The sequence below is a fragment of the Anolis sagrei genome, chromosome 1 (genome assembly GCF_037176765.1).
Source record: "Anolis sagrei isolate rAnoSag1 chromosome 1, rAnoSag1.mat, whole genome shotgun sequence".
Lineage (NCBI taxonomy): Eukaryota > Metazoa > Chordata > Lepidosauria > Squamata > Dactyloidae > Anolis > Anolis sagrei.
Genome location: NC_090021.1, coordinates 206,675,074 through 206,697,936, shown reverse-complemented (window position 1 = coordinate 206,697,936; position 22,863 = coordinate 206,675,074). Strand labels below are relative to the sequence as shown.

Sequence of the window (22,863 nt, the reverse complement as noted above, 5' to 3'; positions counted from 1 at the left end):
GTAGATCAATAGGTACCGCTCCAGTGGGAAGGTAACGGCGCTCCATGCAGTCATGCTGGCCACATGACCTTGGAGGTGTCTACGGACAACGCTGACTCTTCGGCTTAGAAATGGAGATGAGCACCACACCCCAGAGTCAGACATGACTGGACTTAATATCAGGGGGCTACCTTTACCTATATATATATATATATATATATATATATATACACACACACACACACACATATATATATACATACACGCACATATATATACATACACACACATACACACACACACACACAAGAAAATGTGGGAAGCAAGACTACGGTGGTATTGCTATGTCATGAGAAGAGAACTAACATCAGTAGCACAAACAGCACTACATTTGGAGATTACGGGACGACAACCACATGGACAGCCAAAGAAAAAATGGATGGACAGTGATCACCATCAACACATCAATGCATGTTGACAACCTGAAACCTGAGGATGACCAAAACAAAGCCCTGTGGAAATGCCAGTCCCACTGCTAACCCCTCCATTGGGAAAATAGCTTACAAAGAAGGTAACTAGTTTTGAATTAGACAGTAAACCAGAAGTCTTTGTCTGGTTTACTTCCTTGTTAGAAAAAAGTTTGAGAATCCCTGGTGTAGATGCACCTACAAGGCTATAACTGCAGAGTGTGAAAGGGTCCCTAGTGTAATCCCACTTTTAAAGGTCCTCTTTTGAAAAGATCGATTTAATCTTGGCCAGAAAAGTTACTGTTCCTCAGTCGGTAAATCCCAATGCTACAAGATGTTGTGCAAATCAAGAGCACTCACCTCAACTGCAAATCATATCTCTTACTGAAATCATTTAAAAGCACAAGTGATGACCATTGCCAAACTTGGATACAAACTCGCTTTTTAAAAATGTATTATCAGCTGGTTCTCAGCTTAGTTAATGTTTGCACAGCACTTTGAAAATGACAGAGGATATGTAATTGCCAAGGATTATTGTTTTTATTATTGTAGCAGATGGAACCAATCCATCTCAGTGGATAATATCTCTCATCAATGATTCAGGCCTGTGCTTCTAGCTTAAAACTTCTTGCAAATCTCAGAGAATCATTTTGTACTTGGTAATTTGGCCAGCATTCCATATTTGAATTACTGTCATGGAACAGCATCCTGTCTGAGCCTTCACTGCCTATGTACTTGAGTTAGTAGAACAGAGGTTATGTATGGAGAATTTGATCAAACTTCACTAAATCGGCACTAACCATATTTAATTAACATTGGTGTGATATACTGCAAATAAAGTGTGGTCTTGGTATCAGCTGAGGTTAAGTTCCAGGACCCCCACGGACAATAAAATCTGAGAATGCTCAAGTCCCACTATATACAATGTATAGCTGCGAAGTTATGGGCGGTGTGCAAAATGAAGACATTGCTACCATAAGCATTCTTCGGTCACCCAATGTTCCTTCAAGCCCAACTTTCTAATGTTGTTGAGCTTGAAAATTGTTCAGTTGAAATGCTCAACTGAAGTTTTATGTTATTTCAATGCTAGAAATTTGGGGATTCAACAAAAAGTCATAGGTGGGCTAAAATTCTTATGGACAGTAATGCTATATTCTGATAGACATAAAAACATTCATACTGTATAAATATTCCATGATTTAAATGTATGTGATTCATGTAAATGTTTTGTGTTAGAGGACTCATCGACACTTGAGATGCTCATCAATTGATTTCAAGAGATTGACTAAAGGAATGTCACACAGCAGCCTTGTTGAACTAAACACAACTGGGGCTGGTCTTTAACTGAGTAGAAAATGTTTTGATGTATCACAAGAGAAGGATGGAAAGGAAAGAATAATACACAAAGTACATTCCCAAAACCCAAAATCTGTGGCTAGTGTGTTCTCTTTTTTGTCAGAGCTTTGAAAGTCACTCACCCACCCATCCAGTATGTATGGACAGATGTGTATAATTACTTAAATTCCATTTTTCTATGTCAGGGCATATACAAAGCAATAAAAAAAATTAAAATAGAGTTATAAAATACATTAAATGCAATGCTGAAAACACACACAGATAACAATAAAATAACTGGCATAAAGAATATTGAAACAACAAATAAAAATATAGAATATGCAGTTTTTGAAAAGCTTTGGAAGTTATTGGGAAGTTATTTCTTAATTTGAACACAATATTTTTTTTCTGCCCTTATGTTTTATCTCCAAATTCACCTGTGATGGTAGGAGGACAACAAGGAGAAGTTCAGATGACACAAAAGAAGATGTAGTAAAAGTGTGTTTAAAATTGGGTGCATCTACACTATAGAACTAATGCAGTTTGATGTCACATTAACAGCCGTGGTTCAATATTATGGAATCACAGGAGTTGCAGTTTAGTGAGGTACTAGCACACTTTGGCAGAGAAGGCTGAAGACTTGTAAAACTACTGCTTCAATTATTCCACAACACTGAGGCATAGCAGTTAAAGTGGTGTCTACGTACATTAATTCTACATTGTAGTTGCAGTCATTGACTCCTTTGCTTGGCAGGTGGAGGAAATCATTAGACTCACCACATCTATCTATCAAAATGTGTACATGTGTCTGTGGCAGAGGTGTCCACTTACACAGCCAGCCTCCTGCTTCTAGAAACAAGCTATAGTTCAAAGTGCTGAGAAGCCTCCAAAGGTACTCCCTCGACTGTCATTACAGGTTATCGCGAGCACCATGAACATGTAGCCCAAACACTGCCAATGTCCTGCCCAAACATTGCAGCCCACCACCCAAGGAATGCTTTCATTTGGGGAGATTTTCATCCTAGCTTTGACATGTTTCTTCCACCAAATGCAGGCATCCCAGAGTTCCTTGTGTGGAATTTGCATGACCCCACCCACTGCCTCTCCCTTAACCCTTTCCTATCTTATGGCATACAGCAAACACAAAGGAGTTGATCAGCAACTGAACAGATTGGAGAGGTTTGGGGGACTGAGGCCAACTGTAAATACTGGCAGGATTTGGGCATGACTGCCCTTGACATACGGCAGTTGTAGTTCACTCTTATCCAGAGAGCACTGTACCCAGCCAATGACAGATTTGGACCAAACTTGGCACACACCCCCAACATGACCAACTGTGCATACAGGCCTGGTTTGGGGAGGATTGACCCATGATTCTGGGAATTGTAGTTCACCCACATTGTTATGTATTTTCTAATGGGAGCATACATAAAAATGAAATCACATTCTAGCTTTTTCCTAATAAATAGCGCTACTAATTAACTAAATGATATGACCGAACACCTCAAAACAAACAATGCCTTTTTCGAACAATCCAGACACTGCCGGGTACCCAAGCTAGTTGTATATAAATCCCAGTCCTTGCCCTCACTGGTCTTCCTGGAATTTCCATGTAGGGCTGTGTAAGAACCCTACTGTGAGCATAAAGCATGTTGGGCTAGGTTAATTATTAAGAGGTAGCTTCTCTCCTTTCCTGTGGTCGCAATCTGGTTCCAGCTTGGCTTAGTGGACTTAATTCATCCCCTGGCCTCCACTTCTGAGAAGGGGCAACAGAAACCTTTGATTTGATGTGTGAAGGTCATCCAAACCTCCACCCTGGCTTAGCTTACCTTAAATTCATGTATAGTAGCAATGTCGGCCAACAGCCATACTTTAAATGTGTGCTGTCCAGTTGTGAGAGAACAATGGACTATGCAGCGTCAATGTCAAGTCATGTATCAGGAATTTAATTGTTGCCGGTCTTTCCATTTAGCATACACAGAGGTACTGAAAAGAAATGGTTGGAACCTGCTCTGTGCCTGCACCTTAATATTTCAATTTTCCCATGCTGGCTGGGGATTCAGGGTGCTGTAGATCAAAAAGCTTAATCACCTTCTGATTTCAAAAGAAGAAACAATCTTGAAGACTCTGATTTCAAACTCCTGCAGGTTAGAGCAAATAACTTCTCAAAAGCACATAATTTGTTAAGGAAAACCAAACCATGGCATTATATAACAGTTGGTTGGATACAATGCAAGTTGATCATAAGACAGTTACAATTCTTAAGAGAGTGGGTGCTGTAGTGGCAGGCATGTAATTGTTTCCTTTCACATGGGGGACATTTTGACCTGTGTTTTGCAACTAAATTCAGAGAGGGAAGACTTGAGCTACTGCTATTGAAATAATGAATCCCGGTGACTTTGCAGTGTAGTTAAACTCAGCTTCTTAAAAAATAACAGGTGGCTTTGCTACTTTTCCATGCAAGCATTAATACAGCAGAATGTGAAGTTACGTTGACATTGACCTTTTTGCTACAGACAAGGAGGAGATGGCAGCACGCTGCAGAACACCTTGGTCCTAAAAGTCAGCCCTATTGTCTAGAAGACATTGTGAAAGATCGGCCGTTGAACTCAGTGGTGGCAGGACTGAGCCCACAGCCAGGTCATTTCTATATAAAACTGGTAATTTCAAAGTGTTTGACAGAACATCTAATTTTTTTTTTTAAAAAATGACATTAGCAGGAAGTAATGCCCTTCATGCCTGTACTAATTTGTACTGAGGGGATCTCAAACTCTAACCAGTAAATAGGCCATAAACTTTAAAACTAAAATTAAAGTACCTTGAGAATAATTCAGGTAATTTTTTGCTTTGAGATTTACAAGATTATTCCTGAGATAAGAATTCTCGATATATCATCCATCCACAAATCCCAGTAGTCCATAGAATGAAGCAATGGTAGTTAAAGCAGGTCGGTCTGATTTAATTGTGTTTTGTAGGTACTTTTTGAAGAGAGAGTGATATTTCCATATTCCAGTTTAGCGAATATGAATAGACTATATTATGCAAATGTGTATAATATGCAAAGAAAATATAATATGCACCTTTTCATACTATGGAAACAGTACATGAATTGTGTCAGACTTAACAAACTTCACATGCCTGATATAATTGCTACTTTGCATGTTTACTTCCTTTTTCATACTCATTCACTTCCAGAACCACTTAACCTGTACACTTTTTCTCTTCTGCCTCTCTCCTCTGATAGATCATTTATTCTACTATATCCCAGTATTGATAAGTAAAACTACTTTATATGTTTTACAATGGTGTTCCATGCAGTTATGCCGGGCAAATGACCTTGTAGATGTCTACGGACAATGTCGGCTCTTTGGCTTAAAAATGGAGATGAGCACCACCACCCCAGAGTAAGACATGACTTAATGTCAGGGGAAAACTTTACCTTTACTACCATTACCTACTTATCCATCCCTGCTTTTCATCCACATGGTTTGCTTTGGTTTTATTTTACCTTTGTCTTGGAGGGCAAATCCATTCAAAAATCAAGCTGTATTAAATATTTCAGTGGAATTATTGATAACCCCCGGTGTCACAGTGGGTTAATCCCTTGCTTTACAAAAAAGAACTAAACTGAGCCCCTGTGTGTAGGTGGACAGGCATGAGACAGGTAGTTGCTCAACTTCTGCCTTTCATTACTGCTCTTGTGTGATCCAATATAGCTTCCCAGATTTCCCAACCAATTGCTACATTGTTTTAGCCTTCTCACTATTCATATAGTAAGCACTGAAGTATCAAGTTCAGATTCCCTGCCTAAGCACAACGTTTACTGAGCGGGTGAGTGGAGAGTGGCAGGTGAGCAGCGAGCAAGTGGGCAAGTGGGGGGCAGGCGATGGCTCATGTGCCAGTAGAGAGGGTACTATGTGCCCCTGCTGGTGTGCATGCCATAGGTTCACCACCACTGTTCTATACTTGCCACAACAGAGTCCCACAGGTAACCACCAGAAGTGGTCTTGTATCATGTGAAGGCAGAGTGAGACATCTACTTCAGGTAATGGAATTCTAGGACTGATGATGATCAGCCCCATCACAATGAAGAGCCTTGTCCCTACTGCCACTGATCCACCTTCCTTCACCTTGTTGCTGCATTGCCCACCACTGCTGTTCCTCTTAGGCACCTGTCTTCTGTTCATTGGTGTGGTGCTGGTGCTGCTACCCTGTCTGAGGTTTTCCTTCATCCCTTAGTTGCTCTACTCATTGCACAGTAGTGGCTCCACCTTCCTGCCCCTTTCTCCTCCTGCAACTCACTTGAACACTAGCCACTGCTCCTCCTTGCATCTCTCACCTGCTCACATGGTAGCTACTCCTCTTTGCCACTGTTGCCTGCACAAGGCATTGGGTTTTTTTAATTTTAAAAAACCTAATGAGGTACAAGGTGTTGGCAGGCAAGCTGTTCCACGATGGGAATCTCTCTTTTTTTGTCAATACTCAATTCCACTCCCAACGATCTTGCAAAAGATAAAATTGTACATATTTTTTCCCTGGAATATATGTAAAGACTATTGCAGCAAGAACAACAGGGTTCATGACACCTTAAATATTCAATGTATTGTGGATTTTACCCTATTTTGTCCAGGTTCTTTCTTCTCTTGCATTTTCTCTTTATTCATTTATATGGCTCTGCTCCATTGTTTTCTTTGCTTTTGGTACAGCTCTGTTTGAAATGAAATGAAATGGGATGAATAAAAGAAAAGCAGGAAGCTGTAAGCATACAATACCTTTTCCCCCAGATTTCATTAATTACCTCAAGGAACCCGTGGTTTAAGTCCTACTTAGCCAATTGCACAGTAAAGCAGTAACTGAATTCTGTGTTTTGCAAAACTCTGCGGTTTGTAGTTTAGTGAGGCTGTTAAAGGCTCCTCTCTAAACTACAAACCCCAGAATTCTGCAGGAAGCAGCAACCAGATTTAAAATGGATTCATTCTCTAGTGTGATGAAGATTACTTATATCTTGGTTTGCACAAGAAACACATCTTTTAAAAGAAACATAGAATCGAGGCCAGCTCAGAGTCCAGTTAGGTATCAAATAGTGTGTATAGAATGCAAGTAAAATCCAACCACTAGATAATATAGCAAAGCTGTTTAGATGACTTTCCAGACTGCAGCAGGAAATGAGTGAGGATTTATTCATTGCCTGAGGATGAGCCAACACTTCCCCTCAGCTGGAGGAGCTCCAACCAAGACCCTTTTAACTTTGTACTGCTGCAGGTCTATCAAAACATTATTGTGTAGGCATGGCTATGCACACACCATTTCATTTTCTTACACAAAACAGAGAGAGGCAGCATAAAGATAGGGAAACAGAATCTTTCATTCCCATTAATGGAAATTGCCACCCTTAGGAGATGATTTATTATTATTATTATTATTATTATTATTATTATTATTATTATTAACACAACAAGATGAATCCACAGCAGACAAGATTACTCTGTGGCTGTTGTACTGGATCACACATCAGACACTTCCCAAGTGTCTAGGACCGTATGATGTATTGGCAAATAATGTGTGCAGATCCCAGTAAGGTGGCCTTTTGCAGATGGCAGATGGTAATTTTGTCAGTGCTGATTGTGTTTAAGTGCAGGCCAAGGTCTTTAGGCACTGCACTCAGTATGCCGATCACCACTGGGACCACCTTTACTGGCTTGTGCCAGAGTCTTTGCAGTTCAATCTTTAAATCTTCATATCGTGTCAGCTTTTCCAGATGTTTCTCTTCAATCCTGCTGTCATGTGGGATTGCAACATCGATGATCCATATTATTATTATTATTATTATTATTATTATGGTCAATAACCAGCACCAAAAAAAGAACAAATGTCAAAATAGGAACATGACATGCATTTAGGTATTATGAAACATTGTCAAAAGCAGAGTTAAAAACCAGTATTGAATGTGATAGCTAAAACAGTATTAAAATTTATATACTTAAATGACAAAGGTAAAAACTAAAATAAGTATTAAAACCTTCTAAGACTGTGACATCATCTTGCGCCAACAAGTTCAGGATGAAGAAAACAAACAGGTGACTTAGGCCCTATCCACACAAGCAAAACAATTTGTATGATTGCCTTTTTGTGCCGAACTGATTTCGGGATGGAGGGCAGTGTGACTTTCAAAACCAGTTTGCACTCATACTGTATCTCAGTAAGTGATTGTGACATAAGCAGAGTCCAGCCGGGGCAGGATAATGCTCACTGGAGCTGGGAGATATGCCTCGTATGGATTTAGCATTTAATGGCAGTTGAAAGAGGAGAAGGGGATGTAGCTAACAAAGCAATCTGGCAGTGTAATGCATTAGCTCCTGCTTATTCCACAACTAAAATCACTTCATCACCATTTGAAGTCCAGCTTGCTTTCTGATTTCATCTTATCTTGGTGCAAATCAGCAGCCATTCAACCAGCAAGTAGGACAATGTGTTGGGCCGCCTGCAACTCATCCACCACTGAAAACTTTCTGGGGAAAGGAAAGAAAAGCACAGAGAAAATGTTTTAATTTTCCTAGACTGTGGTTTATCTACTCTGACCTATGTTGACTTTCCTTCCAGGACTAGATTCCCTTATCTTATGCTATCTATACATCCTAAGGTTGTTGATGCCACTTCCTGTTTCTCACATTACCTTGACTTCTCCACTTGAAGAGAAAACATCTTGCTTTTGCTTCTGAGAGGCAGGGAGAAAATAAGGCATTTCTAGTCTCTTTGGGTGAGCACTAGGTTTTCTATCATTTTTCAGCTCTTAAGCATCTGAGCATATTGCCTATAATTGTGCTGGTGAAACAGTTTATGTAATCTAGGTTCATGCTGTGCCTTGAACTGAGAATATTTTTATATATTACAGGATCTAAAAAGCTCCTTTGAATTACAAACAAATCAAAAATATTCCACCTCAAGGTAGCACAACTAGACAGTCTGAATTTTGAAAAATGCCATTATGCCCTGCAAAATGGTTAGCATTTTTGAGTGAGTGCAAACTAGTCCATGTCAGGAAACAACTCTTTGAAATGTGTTCTATCATAAAAAGCATTTCCAGCTAAGTGGAAAGAGGGAGACCATGGGACAACTTGGTATAATTATATACATTCAGGTACATTGTTGCTTCGTTTTAATTGAATATTCCTTCTCTCTTTGTGTGTCTTCAAATCACCTTTTTCAAGGTTTCCTTGGTTAAATTTGTTCTGCGGAGGTGTGCTTTTGACTTCCTTTGAGGGTGAGAGTGTCAGTTGCCTCGGTTCACCCAGTGGGTTTTCTCCACCAAAAGAAGAGTCCCTGTCCCAATCTGCCACCATCATCCCTTGTGTGGAAGGCGATACTTCATAAACATTGGTAGACATGTGTAGCCCATCGAATGCATTCCAAATAGATTACCGAGGGCAGTGGAATGAACTGGGAAAATATTTATAGCATCTTCAACTGTCTCTCATTTAAAACAGTGTATATGGAAAAAGTTGAAGCAACACAGGCAAGCTTTAGAGTTGGTTTTTCCTATCAGCACAGGGCTAGTACCTCTGAGCATGCTTGCTTCCAAATTGAACACAATCTGAAATGTCTTCCTTTGCTGTAAAACTGCTGGTAGAAAGACAAGGGGCGGGGAAATAAGGCACTGACTTTTGAAGACAATCTAGTTACTCTTGACAGATTGGTTGTTTTATGACATTTTGGAACTGCAGGGGTAAGCGAGATTGCATTTATATAACTTTGAAACTACCCGAAGAAGGGGAATGAAATTAGGTTAGTTCCATTTTGCACTAAAAGGTGCAGCCACTTTGTGCCCTCATGTGACGGCAAAGAAATACATTGTCTATGAGACAGGGACATGGAGCTTCTAAATGAATTTCTTTGTGGATTGCTCAGAATTCTTTTCTATCAAAATTATTTTCCCTCATCTGCATTAATATTATTTGAAACTAATGGGTTTTATACCCTGGAGGAAGATAATGGAGAAACCAATAGCATTAAAACATCAAATGTAAACACAGCAATATTTCTGCATTACCACACAAAAAATTCATGATTTTAAAGGAAGCTAGCCAAATTGGAAGTGCTGAAAATTGAGTAAATAAAGAAAGAAATGCCATTTCCCTTTTTTTGCAAAAGAGTGCGTGAATCACAATTGTCATATTTGTCATAACTATGACTTCTTTGGGGAAAGAACTGAAAGAAGGAGGGGGTTTCCATCAAATAATTCATCTTCTTCTTTAAAAGCTGTCTTCTGATGAAGATCTGAAATAGCTTCCTGCAGGAAGCTATTTCTGCCTTAACAGCTTACAAAGTGCCAGCTCGCAAACCTGAAAATGCTACCTGTCTTGCTTACTGAACTCTAAAATGTCACTTCTAACTCTAAATTCTTATGGAACTAAAAAAATCTACAATACAGGCTAACTGGCTGGATAGGTTATAAGAGATAGAAGAGTTAATTATATTTTAAATGTAATTGTAAAACATGTATGGTTTATTCTTTTCATTTATGCACTTATTTAGCACTGTTTTGTAATGATATATTCTAAAAGGATATTTATGAATGACGGCTTGGATATATGATCCTCCCTGGCCATTGGGGTCCTTTCCAACTCTAGGGTTCTGTTGTTGGTGGTGGTGGGGGTGTTGTTGTTCTTATTAAGCAGAGCAGGATGGCCACCTGTCAGGAGGGCTTTGATTTGTTTTGCTGCCTGGCAGAATTAGGGTTAGACTGGATGTCTATTGGAGTCCCTTCCAACTCTAGGGTTCTATTATTATTGTTGCTGTTGTTTGGGAAAATACATTGGACCTGTGCTCACTCTAGGTAAGGTAAAGGTTTTCTCCTGACATTAAGTCCAGTTGTGTCCAACTCTGGGGGTTGGTGCTCATCTCTATTTCTAAGCCGAAGAGCTGGCTACCACTCTGATGGTCTTGGATTTAAAATCAAATCTGATGTTTTTTTAATTTTTTATTTGGTGTGCGTTGGAAGAGGGGTGGTTTTATGTGGCGAGTATATCCCAAAATCTCCATTTTAACTATAAAAGTTGGGGGGGGGGTGTGTCATCTCATATGCCCAGTTGTCTTATACACCGGAATATACGGTATTCAAAATGGATTTTCAGACAGGTATAGCAATGATTCTGCTATTTCTTGTCAATTAGGCATTGGGCAAACCTCTCAGATCTGCAGTCATCTGGAATCTGGACTGAAGGCAGTGTTCATTAACTACAAATGTATCTGGGATTTTGAAATACGCCCCAAACCCAAGCTGCCGGCAAAATGGCTGAGATGGTGACACCTTTGCTTTTTGATGGTTCAATGTACACACACTTTGTTTCATGCACACAATTACTAAAAATATTGAGGCTATATATCAGAGGAAGGAACTGGCAAAATTACTGAGTATTCCTTTTGAAATCATTTTCAGTCAAACTGAGTAGACTTGGGCCCAAATCGGTTTGACTGAAAATGATTTGTAATATTCGGTGGTCCGTTTTATATAATATCTGAAAACAGAATGGGGAGGAGGGAGCCGCAAAGCACGACAAAATGGATGGGAAATCCCTTACCCAGCAGCACGTGAATAGGGCGAGCATTGAAAAGTCTCTGAGATCCTCTTGCAGCATGATGGGAGTTGAAGTTTTTTTCTCTCTCTGTTTCTCAGTCAATAAAAAAACCTGGTTGTGTCCATGTTCTGATTGGCTGAGAATGGACACAAGCGGCGACTACAATTCCCAAAACCCTCTCTTGCAATTTGTCTTATTTTTTTAAAAAAAGTTATGGTTAAAACCTAAAATTATTCTAAAAAATCAGTAGATTGGTGAATTGTTTTGAAACTTGGCAGGCCTGCAGTTATAAATGAGGTCTAAAATTGAGGTAGTTTTCATACAAATAGCCCTTAAAATGACTGAGGAGTGAGCTTTTAAAATTCCCCATTGTAGATAATGGGCTGAATCTTTGCTGAATGACAATGGCAGCACCCCTCTCCATTTGAGTAACTTCACAGTCAACGGAATGAGGAGTCAACTGACAATGGGCCCAGAAATGGGATGCCTTTTGGATAAATTGCACACTCTGAGATCTTTTTTTAAAAGCTGAAAACAGATATAAAAGTGTTCTAAATGCATAAAGGAAGAAATAATACAAATGTGCCTACTGCATATCTCATAAAGTGTTAGGACAAAGAAAGGGTTTCTTAAAAATTAAAAAAAAAACCTTATAAGATGCTTATGGTTGATATCAGGAACACTTGTTGATACTGTTTGGCATTTATCATGTCTATGAATTTACACATTTCATATTTGCTTCTCTCTAGTGAGCTGATTCCACAGCGTAAATTGATATATATATTATGCAACATACTTGTGTCTTTTTCCCCTAACAGGGAAAGAGAGAAGTGAGTAAAATTACTTCTCTAATACTAATTCTCTTCCTCTCTCCCCACCCTTCTTTTTTTCTTGACCTCTCTTGGTGCATTTGCTCTTGACATGCCACAATTTCTTGCAATGACTTCAGGATTTGACATCCTCTGGAAGAGAAAAGTAAAGCATTAACTTGATTTTTCTTTTCTTTTCTTTCCTTTTTTTTCTTTATTTTGAATTGACAATGAATTAACTCAAAATAACCACTGTAAAGCTCTTTGTGTTCACTCAAAATATAGCTGATGGCAGTTTTGCACACTGAATATACTTTGTATAATTGAAATTAGAACAGAATAGCTATCTATGGGAATATTGTATTTAATGCTGAACATTCAAAAGACCTCTTTTCACACCTTTGATTAGGAATTCATTAGTAAGAGGCTCCGAGGCTTTCTATTCTTAGAAAGATGGGAAGCAAGAAGCTGATTTCTAGCAACAAATCATTGGGAAGAAGGCTTTTAAAGAGATTGCCATCTATGTTTTTTTTTAACCTTACTGTGGTCATCTGAAACTCTTGGATGTTCCCAAACACATCCTTTGTGTCTGGGTTTTTCTGAAAAAGTGTGACCATTTAACACTACTAGTCAAGGTACCCAGAGAATTGGGAATGACACCTATATTTTAGGGAAATTTGAAAAACTTGGAACAAAATTATATGGTTATCTTTATGACCAAACCTGGTCCATTCTTTCTGTAATGATTAATCAGCTGAATCCTGACTTAAGATGCCAACAATTGACCAAACATAATTAACTGATTGTGTGTGTGATCCCTTTCAGTGTTCTCTTTCAATGTTCTCTTTTCTTACAACACACAGTCTTGCGCAATCCCCTTGTGCAAGAAGCTAAAAGCAGGAATGAAGTATTTTGGGGAAAAGCTTGACATACCTCCAGCTCTACTGATGTGGCCCTAGCTGTTTGCCCTGAACGATTAGCCTGATAAGGAAGACAGCAAACTCTCTAAAACAGGCATGGGCAAACTTTTTTGCCTTGGGGCCACAGTCACAGGAACTAGAAGGTCTGGCCAGGAGAAAGGGGGGCAGTTTGAGTGCTGGGTAGGGAAGGCTTGCAAGGTGTAGGGTCCAGTAGAGGATGGGGAAAGGATGGGGCAGGGCAGGACAGGGCTGCTTGCCCCATCCTTATGCCAGGAGGAAGGTAGAACATGCCAACCGGGATCCTTGGACTGTCCTCTTGGCATTATGCCAGGAGGAGGGTGAGAAAGGTGGTGGCTGAGAGTGCTCCAGAGGGCTCTCAGCCACCACATGCCTTCCTTGAGCTGGCCTCCTGCCATAAGGATGGGGCTGCTCACACCTTCCTTATGCTGGGAGGAGGATGAGACACACAGTAGCTGAGAGCACTCCAGAGGGCCCTCGGCTGCTGTGTGCCTTCGTTCCCCCGTCTTTTTGGCATAAGGATGCAGTAGGACGCCATGTCCTTATGCCAAGAGGACAGGGAAAATGAGGCAGGGGCTGAGCTAAGCACCCAGGAGACCACATCCAGCCCCCGGGCCTTAGTTTGACCATGCCTGCTGTAAGGTCACCAGAAACACCGGACCAGCATTTCTGTAAGTAACATCCAACCCACTCAGAGACTCCATCATCTTTTTGAATCCATACTACTTGTAATATCTATTCATGCTCTGTCAGTTTTGGTTTCTCTTCTGTGGCTCTTGACTGCTAATCAACCACATGCCTTCCCATTTCTGCAAGTGAATTACGATGTAGCCCTCTTTCTTTATTTTTTTTTTCCTGTGGCTCTCTATCTTTCTGACATTATGGTGGATCTGGCTAGGCAATTAGATGATTGCACAGCAAGAATTATTGCTGATTTAAAAGTCTGAATTCGAAAAAGCTTTGAGCTAAAAACTCTTCGGAGCCATATTCTGGGTGTGGATTGCTTGCATGGTTCTCAGATACTTGTGCCAAAAATGGATAGATATGCATCTTGTGCATGCAATGAAGATGATGCTAGATTCTTTGGTCCTCTTATCACAGCATGAAAGAATTAGAACGGATCAAAAGGCTAACTAATCCATTCCCTATGCCTTCCCTCAGGCAGCCTTTGTAATAGAAGACACAGATGGTAGGCAAAATTGCAGATAACTTCTCACCAAAAATATAGTGGAAAGTTTATTTTAAGAAAGTGTTCTGTACACATCTGGTTCCCGTTGACTCGTTTCATGAGTTCCACTGCCCCAGATTCTGTTGTGCATGAAAGCCATTCTTTTACATTGTATGAAGAGTGCAAGATCAAATTAAAAATGACATCTCCATTCAGAGAATACAGCCAAAGTTAACTACGACAACAATAGCCTGCTACAGATATTTAGTAAAGAAACATGAAGCTGTGCTTGAAAGAACCTGTGGGCTTCAGTTGCTGTAAACATCACTTGGCATTCCTGACATTTCTTGGTGGTCGGAGTTCACAGTTTTAGATTTCAAAGACTATGAATCAAGACAGCTTTACAGTTGCTCTTGTGTCTTGTTCTTTGAAAGGGTCTTTTTAGCGGCCCCAGAAATTGTCTGCTTCCAATGTTTACTGCTGAAATGTCCCCCACATTTTGCAACAGACTAATGATTTACTTCTAACCCATGCACAAAACACAAATCATATACATCATTCATAGCTCTCTTTGTCAACCAAAGATAATTTTTGTGCAGTCTGCTATTTCTGAAGGGTAGGTTTTCCTCTTGCATAGATCTGAATAGCAGTGGTGATGTTTAATTAAAGGAATGCAGGGCATAGTTCATAAATAATAAGCCAATTTGTGAATGTGTTTTCTAGCAATTGTAAAAGTCTGTGAATGACAGGGCTTTGAATTAGCTGACCAGTTTGGCACAATTATCTCATATTCCAACCTATTTGACAGAAGCTAGTCTAAGCATAGAATAAAACTGGGTACATTCAATTACTTAGAAAATCTCTCTCCTTTTTTAGCTTTGTGTGTAATCAGGAAGAGGAAAAAACAGTTCAGATTTTTCTGTCTTCAGCAGAATGCACATGTGCTTTGGGCCCAGTCAGGTTCACCAGTTGAAAGAGAGACGCTGAATTAAGTTGAATAAAGTGATCTGCATTTAGAAATGGACTGACTGAGACAAACGTTTTCATGGAGTTGTTTTTTTATGCTTGACCACATCACTGTGAGACTGGGACAGCTGACTCAGCACAACAAAAGCTGATACTTTTGTAAAGTCTATCTCTATTGGCACTTTGGCTATCAGGTGCTACAGCAAGCCAAAATTCTTGCAAACCTTTATAAGAGGCTTTTTTTTTTTTGTTTTACAATTGATTACATCTTGAAATATATTAAATGTGTGAATGTTTATTTTAGTTGTTTAATGAAGTCTGGAATAGCTATATCCCTCTCCAGTGATGGAGCCACAAATGAGTTATGTGGGACATTCCACATGGCTGCCATTAAAAGCATAAGTATCACGCGCCTTGTGCCACCATGGCTGCTAAACCTGTTACATACCTCAGAGATTAACTATTTTAGGAATGCTTAATGAATAGTATTTTAGGAGCTAACTTATTTTTATCCATCCAGTGGTATAAAGGTGCAAATGCTGGTTTGCAGAAGATGTGAGATTGCACAACGTGAGCTGAAATGAAATTCAAATGCAGTACGTAAAAGAAAAATAAATAAATCACAATTCATGGATATCACTCTGGCCATTTGTAAAAACATGTTTTTCATTACTTAACATGGCACATGAATATACACAATACATTTCTCTGACTGAAAAGAGTGCTGAATTTAATATTGTCATTAGCTAAATGAGGACAGATTAGCAGTTCTTGGTGATTTGAAGTCAAAAAATCCATCTATTTCCAAATCCTCAACTAGAAGAAACATATTCTTATCATTTGAGCTAAGTTGATACGTAATTTTCAAATATCACTATACTTTAGGTGTTTTTAAAGAGGATTTTAGAGCTCTTCTACAACTCCTCCAAATAGCACAGTTCTCATTGCAATTAATTGCAATTAATTCAGAGGGAAAATCCCTTCTTTCTCCTTTAATACCTCTAGTGTTGACCCTGTCTATACAGGAAACATGACACCAAAAAGTAAGTTTCCTAAATACTGAGAGATGCAGATTTCATGTGGGTGGCACTTTTAATTATTAGGAGTCTCTAATAATGGTTAGTTCCTGAAAGGGGGAAATTTAGTCACAAAGGCTAATTTTATTAACAACAAACATTCTCATACAGTTGTGGTTCTCAACCTGTGGGTCTCCAGATGTTTTGGCCTTCAACTCCCAGAAATCCTAACAGCTAGTAAACTGGTTGGGATTTCTGGGAGTTGTAGACCAAAACACCTGGGGACCCAAAGGTTGGGAACTACTGTCCTACATGAATCTTTATGAAAATGCAATTCGTTTCAGGTAGAAAAAAACTTTCTTTTTTGTTTCCCCATCTTCAAAGAGTATGGGAAAATATAGGGGAAAGCTTTTTTAAAACAACTCTAAGATATGACTGCTCTGGTTGCTCAAAAGTGTTACCCCCAACGGCTCTGGAACCTCCAAAGCATAAGCGTAAGCATATAATTATTGAATAACTGCTGGCATGGGAAGTAATCGAATCACTTGTACTTTCCAGATGAACACCTCACTTCAGATGTTTGTGGAACAGTGTGGGAAGCAGCTTCACAGTCCCCATGTTGTTCAGGTAACATTCATAACAAGCTCATAATGATGTGCTGAAGGGCAAACAACTGCATAGCCATTTAGAGATGTGACTTCATCAACACAGCCATAACCTCCAACAATCCCAGTTAATCTCTTGCCATTTCACTTTCTTAGCTGCTCTTAAAATGGCCCACTTTAGCCTCATGTACACCAGTCACATAACCAGAGTCCAGTCTAGACTGGCCTCAGATTGAGCATGAAGATAACCATTGTGCTGACCTTCCTGCAGTGCTGTATTTGTGTCCAAACAAGCAAGCTGGGCCAAGTCTTAATCAGCCATCCCCCTGTCTGTGTGTTATTGCCAACACTCCCCACCAGCTACAGAGCTCCCTCTGAGCATCTGACCCTCACCTGTCACATCTACTCAGCTCATAAGGAGGTGCCCACACAACCAGCAAGGATAGGGTAGAGAGATACACTCCTTCTTTTCTAGGCACCCCATTCTGAGCTCAGCAGATGCAACCACAATGGCCAGGTGCTCACAAGGAGCTTTATGATTAGCAAGGAGCAGCAGCAGCAGCAGCAGCAGCAGCAACAACAACAACAACAACAACAACAACAACAACAACAACAACAACAACAACATGGAAACAATCCATCCCCTTCCCTGTGCACAGGGAAAATGTGATAGTGGCGACATCCATGTAGACAACAGATCAGGCCAAAACAGATCTGTTCCAGATGTTCAGACTACTCCAGAGTTTCTTGCAAACTCTCTAGAGAATTTGCCTACTGAAAAATGAGGCCAAGTTAATGGATAAGAACTCTAGACTTTTATATGATGTCCCCATGCATCCTGAAGACTGCCAGCACCAGATTCAAGGTGAGCATGGTTTGTTTTTGTTTTTCATGTAGACATGGGCTTTTTCTCTCTTCCTCCAACTTTCCTCCTTCAACCTTATCTTATTTCAATTGTTGTAGATTATGTTTCAAGTATAAAAGTGTTTCAATTAACACAAAATTAGAGAGAAAAGGAGAGGGAAGAGTTTTGGCCTCCCACAACTCAGGACATAAATATCAAGATTTCTCAGTTTAAATCAATAATTTTGTATGTTCTTTCTCATTATTACTTTTGCCATATTGTTGCCTAGTCACACCCTCTGACCACACTCTGATATGGCTCAGCAGTACGTGCCCCAGCATTCATCCCCTAACTACTAGAGGTTATTGACCAAATGTGTTTTGAGACTTTCCTCTGAAGTTCTTTCTATGCCAGTGTACAGTTAATGTACAGCTGGATGGCTTTTATGTAACAAGTATTTGTAGTAGTGATTGACATGAAATAGGAGAAAGAAATGTTCAGAATATTTAATCACATATCACAATTGTCATCATAGCAGTAGCATTTCATTAACTTTTGAGAAGCAGCATGAACTTTCCTCTTTCCAGTTAAATGATGGTGATAACCACATGTAAAGCATCCAACATGGCATGCAAAAAATATCCTTTTTAAACTACAGCTCCCAGAATTTCCAAACCAGATGCAAAAAAATTTTTTCTGAGTTGTGCATGCTTGACTCAAGTAATTTTTCAAAACTGCATCAAAATTCCCTGTCCCTCTTGTAATGTATAAAGTAATGAGACTGTATATCTTAATTCATAAAAAGACATAAAGCAATCCAATAGCATCTTTGACTGAGATTGCATCCATTGCACAATTTTTGGGTCAAGATATTATTAGAATGCATGGGATGAAGTGGATTCAGTTTATGAAATGGATTCAGCTCAGACTATAAATGTCTTCTTCCCAGTTAGTTGCACAGGTGCTATTGCAATGGTTCTCAACCTGGGGTCCCCAGATGCTTTTGGCCTACAACTCCCAAAAATCTCAGCCAGTTTACCAGCTGTTATGATTTCTAGGAATTGTAGGCCAAAAACATCTGGGGACCCCAGGTTGGGAACCACTGTATTGTATTCCTTTAGCCCTTTCTTATGCTAAAACAGACAAACATTGTTATCTCTTTGAATACTATCTACAATTTGAGGCTATAACTTATATGCAGTAACTTTGTGCGGCTATGGGCCCGTCCAGACAGGGTCTTTATTGTGGGAACTCCCGCAATAAAGGAATCATAGAATCATAGAGTTGGAAGAGACCTCATGGGCCATCCGGTCCAACCCCTTGCCTAAAAGCAGGAATATTGCATTCAAAGCACCCCTGACAGATGGCCATCCAGCCTCTGTTTAAAAGCCTCCAAAGGAGAGTCCCACATTAATTCACTTTAAACTGGAAAAACTGGAAATTGACAAATAAAATACAAAATAATATGACAAATTAACACATTCCACCCATGTCATTGAGTACAGCAACTAGGGCTCAAACACAGAATGAAATGAACTGCAACAATAGGTGCCAATGTGGATTTGAAATTCCAAATGTATTGAAATATACTAGGGCTGGGGGGGGATGCCACATTTGAGCTATAGAGTAAATGCCAGGCCTGGGTGTGAATTAAGGAAAATATAGTTGGGGAAGAAATTGGAATTCAGCAAGAAAAGCATTAATTTCACGTAATTTTTTCCTGTTCTGTGGGACCTTTGTAAACCCAGACCTCTGGTGGGTGTTACTTCAGTTCTTACTGTTCAAATAACAAAATTGACTCCATAAACAGGCTACAGCTGCTTACGCTTCCAAAATCTGACACCTCCTCATATATGGGGCCCACCATCTCCCTGCTCTTTGTCTTTGACTTCTTTGCAGACTGAAATCTAATACCTTTGTCTGCATCTGCTGCTAGTCTGAAAACTTCTTTTCTCCCAGCCATGTCACGGCTCCCTTGTGGCTCATTAAACACATTTACATTTGGCTCTTAAAATCCTAAACAGCCTATTTCACGCTTAGCAATAAGTTATTGATGAAAGAAGCACTCTGGCCATAGCATATGCAATGACAGCAAGAATTTCAGAGAGACCCTGAAATCTGCCTATTTCTCCCCAAATAACACCCTTCCTCCTTCCCCCCAAAAAAGGCTCCCCAGGGGCTGCACATAATCACAAAATCAATATATCTGGCAAAGAACAAATGGATTTCAGTGCAGTTTGAAAGCCTTCCAACAAACAGTGATTGTCTTCTACAACATAATCAGGGAAATAGCAGCATTTCATAGAAAGCAGACTGGGATTCCGCCAAATCATGAGACATTTTATATAGGAGAAAGTGCGGCGACGATACACAGAACTGCTTGATGTAATTGTAAGATTGCACTGTTCATATTTGGACTGATTGTTGTTCATGTGTGTTTCCTTCCATTGAATGAAAATAGTAGAATTTGGTGGACAAAGCAAATAAGTTGCTACCATCTTTTATATGGAGCTCCCGGTGATGTAGTGGGTTAAACCACTGAGCTGCTGAACTTGCTAACCAAAAGGTCGCAGGTTCAAATTCAGGGAGTGGGGATGAGCTCCCACTGTTAGCCCCAGCTTCTGCCAACCTAGCAGTTCGAAAACATGCACATGTGAGTAGATCAATAGGTACTGCTCCGATGGGAAGGTAACAGCGCTCCATGCAGTCATGCTGGCCACATGACCTTGGAGGTGTCTATGGACAGTGCTGGCTCTTTGGCTTAGAAATGGAGATGAGCACCAACCCCCAGAGTCAGACACGATTGGACTTAATGTTAGGGGATAACCTTACCTTACCTTTTTCCTTTATATGAATGAAGGGGTACAAAGGGCTAAGGGGGGAAAATATGTAAGGATATGGTGTTTCAATATTTTCATCATGTCAAAACTGTTCCTGATGGGGTTTTTTTTTTTTTTTGGCCAACAGAGTGTAAGAGGATTAAAGACTGAGTGTTGATCAATCTAGCATACAAGACCAGCAAGCAAGGATACAGCTTGCAAAAGACGAAGCTAGTGTTCATGAAAGATCTGCAATTAACTTGTCTTTCATCAAAGTCTGAAAATGGGTCTGTTACTTTGACTTCAAACACTAATTCAGATAAAGTCTCAAGGCAGATCCTTTATTCAACTGGAAAAGCATGAGTAAATAGCTAATACCACACAAGTCTGAAAGGGCATCTGTTAGGAGTGCCTTGATTGTGTATTCCTGTATGGCAGAATGAGGTTGAACTGGATGGCCTTGGAGGTCTCTTCCAATTCTATGATTCTGTGCAATGTGATTCCACTTTGACATGCAGCAGGACTTTGCTGCCATAGATAGTGGTTTGCTTAAAGGGTGAACTTTTGGGTCTTAATTTATTTATCTTTTTGGCAGGCTATAGGAATTCTTCTCCAATACGACCTTTCAAAGAAGTAGATTTTCTTCACTGCCCAGCTTTCCCAACTAGACATAGAAGGAGCAAATACTGAGCAATGGCTGCATCACAAACTGGAATCCCTGGAAGACAGAAGCAGAAATGATTCAGTTTCACAGCACAGGATTCCAGAGATCTCTTGTGTCAATTCACAAAAATGACAATCTTCTCTCAGTTTCATTGCACAAATTGACTTGCCTTGAGGCAAAAAGGGTTTCTCAAGATTGAAGAATCGCCACATGGAGGGAATTGTGCGGAAAACTGTTTACGCCTGCTCTGACCTACAGCGAACTTTTCAAAAGATAGGTAATTGAGTCTCTTTGCCAAGCCTCCTGAGTAGAATCTACCAGCTGTGCCTAATTGGAGTGACTAATTTCCTCTAATATGAATCTTCTTATGTGATTTTTCTCTTGGCATTTTCCCCCCTCATGAATTGCCAGTCTGACAGAAACAGTGGAAAACTTGCTCTGAACTTAGAAGAAAAGCATATGTAAGCGAAGACAAGAGAACAAAAAGACCTTTCCACGTTGTTTCTAAAGCTCAGCACCTCCTTCTGACTTATTTTAGCTCTGACCTCTATGAGACAGACAGGCATTCTTTGATAGATACGTTAAAAAAAAAACAACAGGAGCAGGTACAGCATTTAACACTGTAAGGGTGTGATGTGTTTCTTGCTATCGGAATCAGTCATTATGGTCAGGACAGTGGTATCATTGGTGCGAGTGGAAATTACAATTTTCCTGAGTAAAGATTCTTTAAATGCCAGCCTGGTGAAGTGGATTGAACACTGGGCTATGACCCTGGAGATCAACGTTCAGATCCCTGCTCAGTTGTGGAAACCCATTGGGAGACATGGGGCAGGTTCCACTCTCACAGTCTTAGATGAAGGCAATGGTAAATCTTGCTAAGAAAACCCTGTGAGAGGAGTGGCTTTAGTCAGAATGACTTGAAGACACAAAACAACACAACAACAAAAACAACAACAACAATTCTTGGCTTGTTAATAAGAAAAATTAACATTTATTTGATTTACTAGTCCTGTCAGTCAATTCATGGTGAATATTATTTCATATGTCCATACCATATTCCACTGCTATAGCAGGACTTCTTATTCCTTTCCACTCGTGACTCCTTTTGGCCCAAGACACTTGTACATGATCCCAGGTAAGTCAAACATTTACTGAAAACAAATCAGTACTTCCAAGACTTGCTAAACAAACTTTTTTTTCTTTTTATGAAATACATCTGAAGCATCATCTGCAGAGTCCCTTGTAAACACCGCATATTTGTGTAAATGTCAGCTACTAGGTGACATTCAAAAACCTTTTACTGTTGCATTGTCGAAGGCTTACATGGCTGGAATCAATGGGTTGATGTAGGTTTTTCGGGCTATATGGCTATGTTCTAGAAGCATTCTCTCCTGACGTTTCGCCTGCATCTATGGCAAGCATCTTCAGAGGTTGTGAGGAGAATTCTTAATTCCCCTCCCTAAACTGCACATCCCAGAATTCCAATAGATGTTGCCATGGCAGTTAAAGTGGAATACAGACAGTTCTCGGGTTACAAACATCCAACTTACAAACAACTCATAGTTAAGAATGGGGTGAGACAACAGGAAGTAAGATAAATCTACCCCAGAAAGGGAAATTCATTCCTGAAAGAGTTATCATGGGGAAAAGGTGTCTCCAGTGAAGCTTTGTCACCAAT

At 39.9% G+C, this 22,863-nt stretch overlaps 1 long non-coding RNA gene across 1 annotated transcript; it reads left to right on the top strand.

The window, feature by feature from the left end:
- The first annotated feature begins 17,313 nt into the window (after positions 1-17,313).
- LOC137095942 (uncharacterized) lies at positions 17,314-21,921 on the top strand. The gene is made up of 2 exons (XR_010909090.1): positions 17,314-17,723; positions 21,117-21,921. It is a non-coding gene; the product is annotated as an uncharacterized lncRNA (long non-coding RNA).
- Positions 21,922-22,863: the final 942 nt, after the last annotated feature.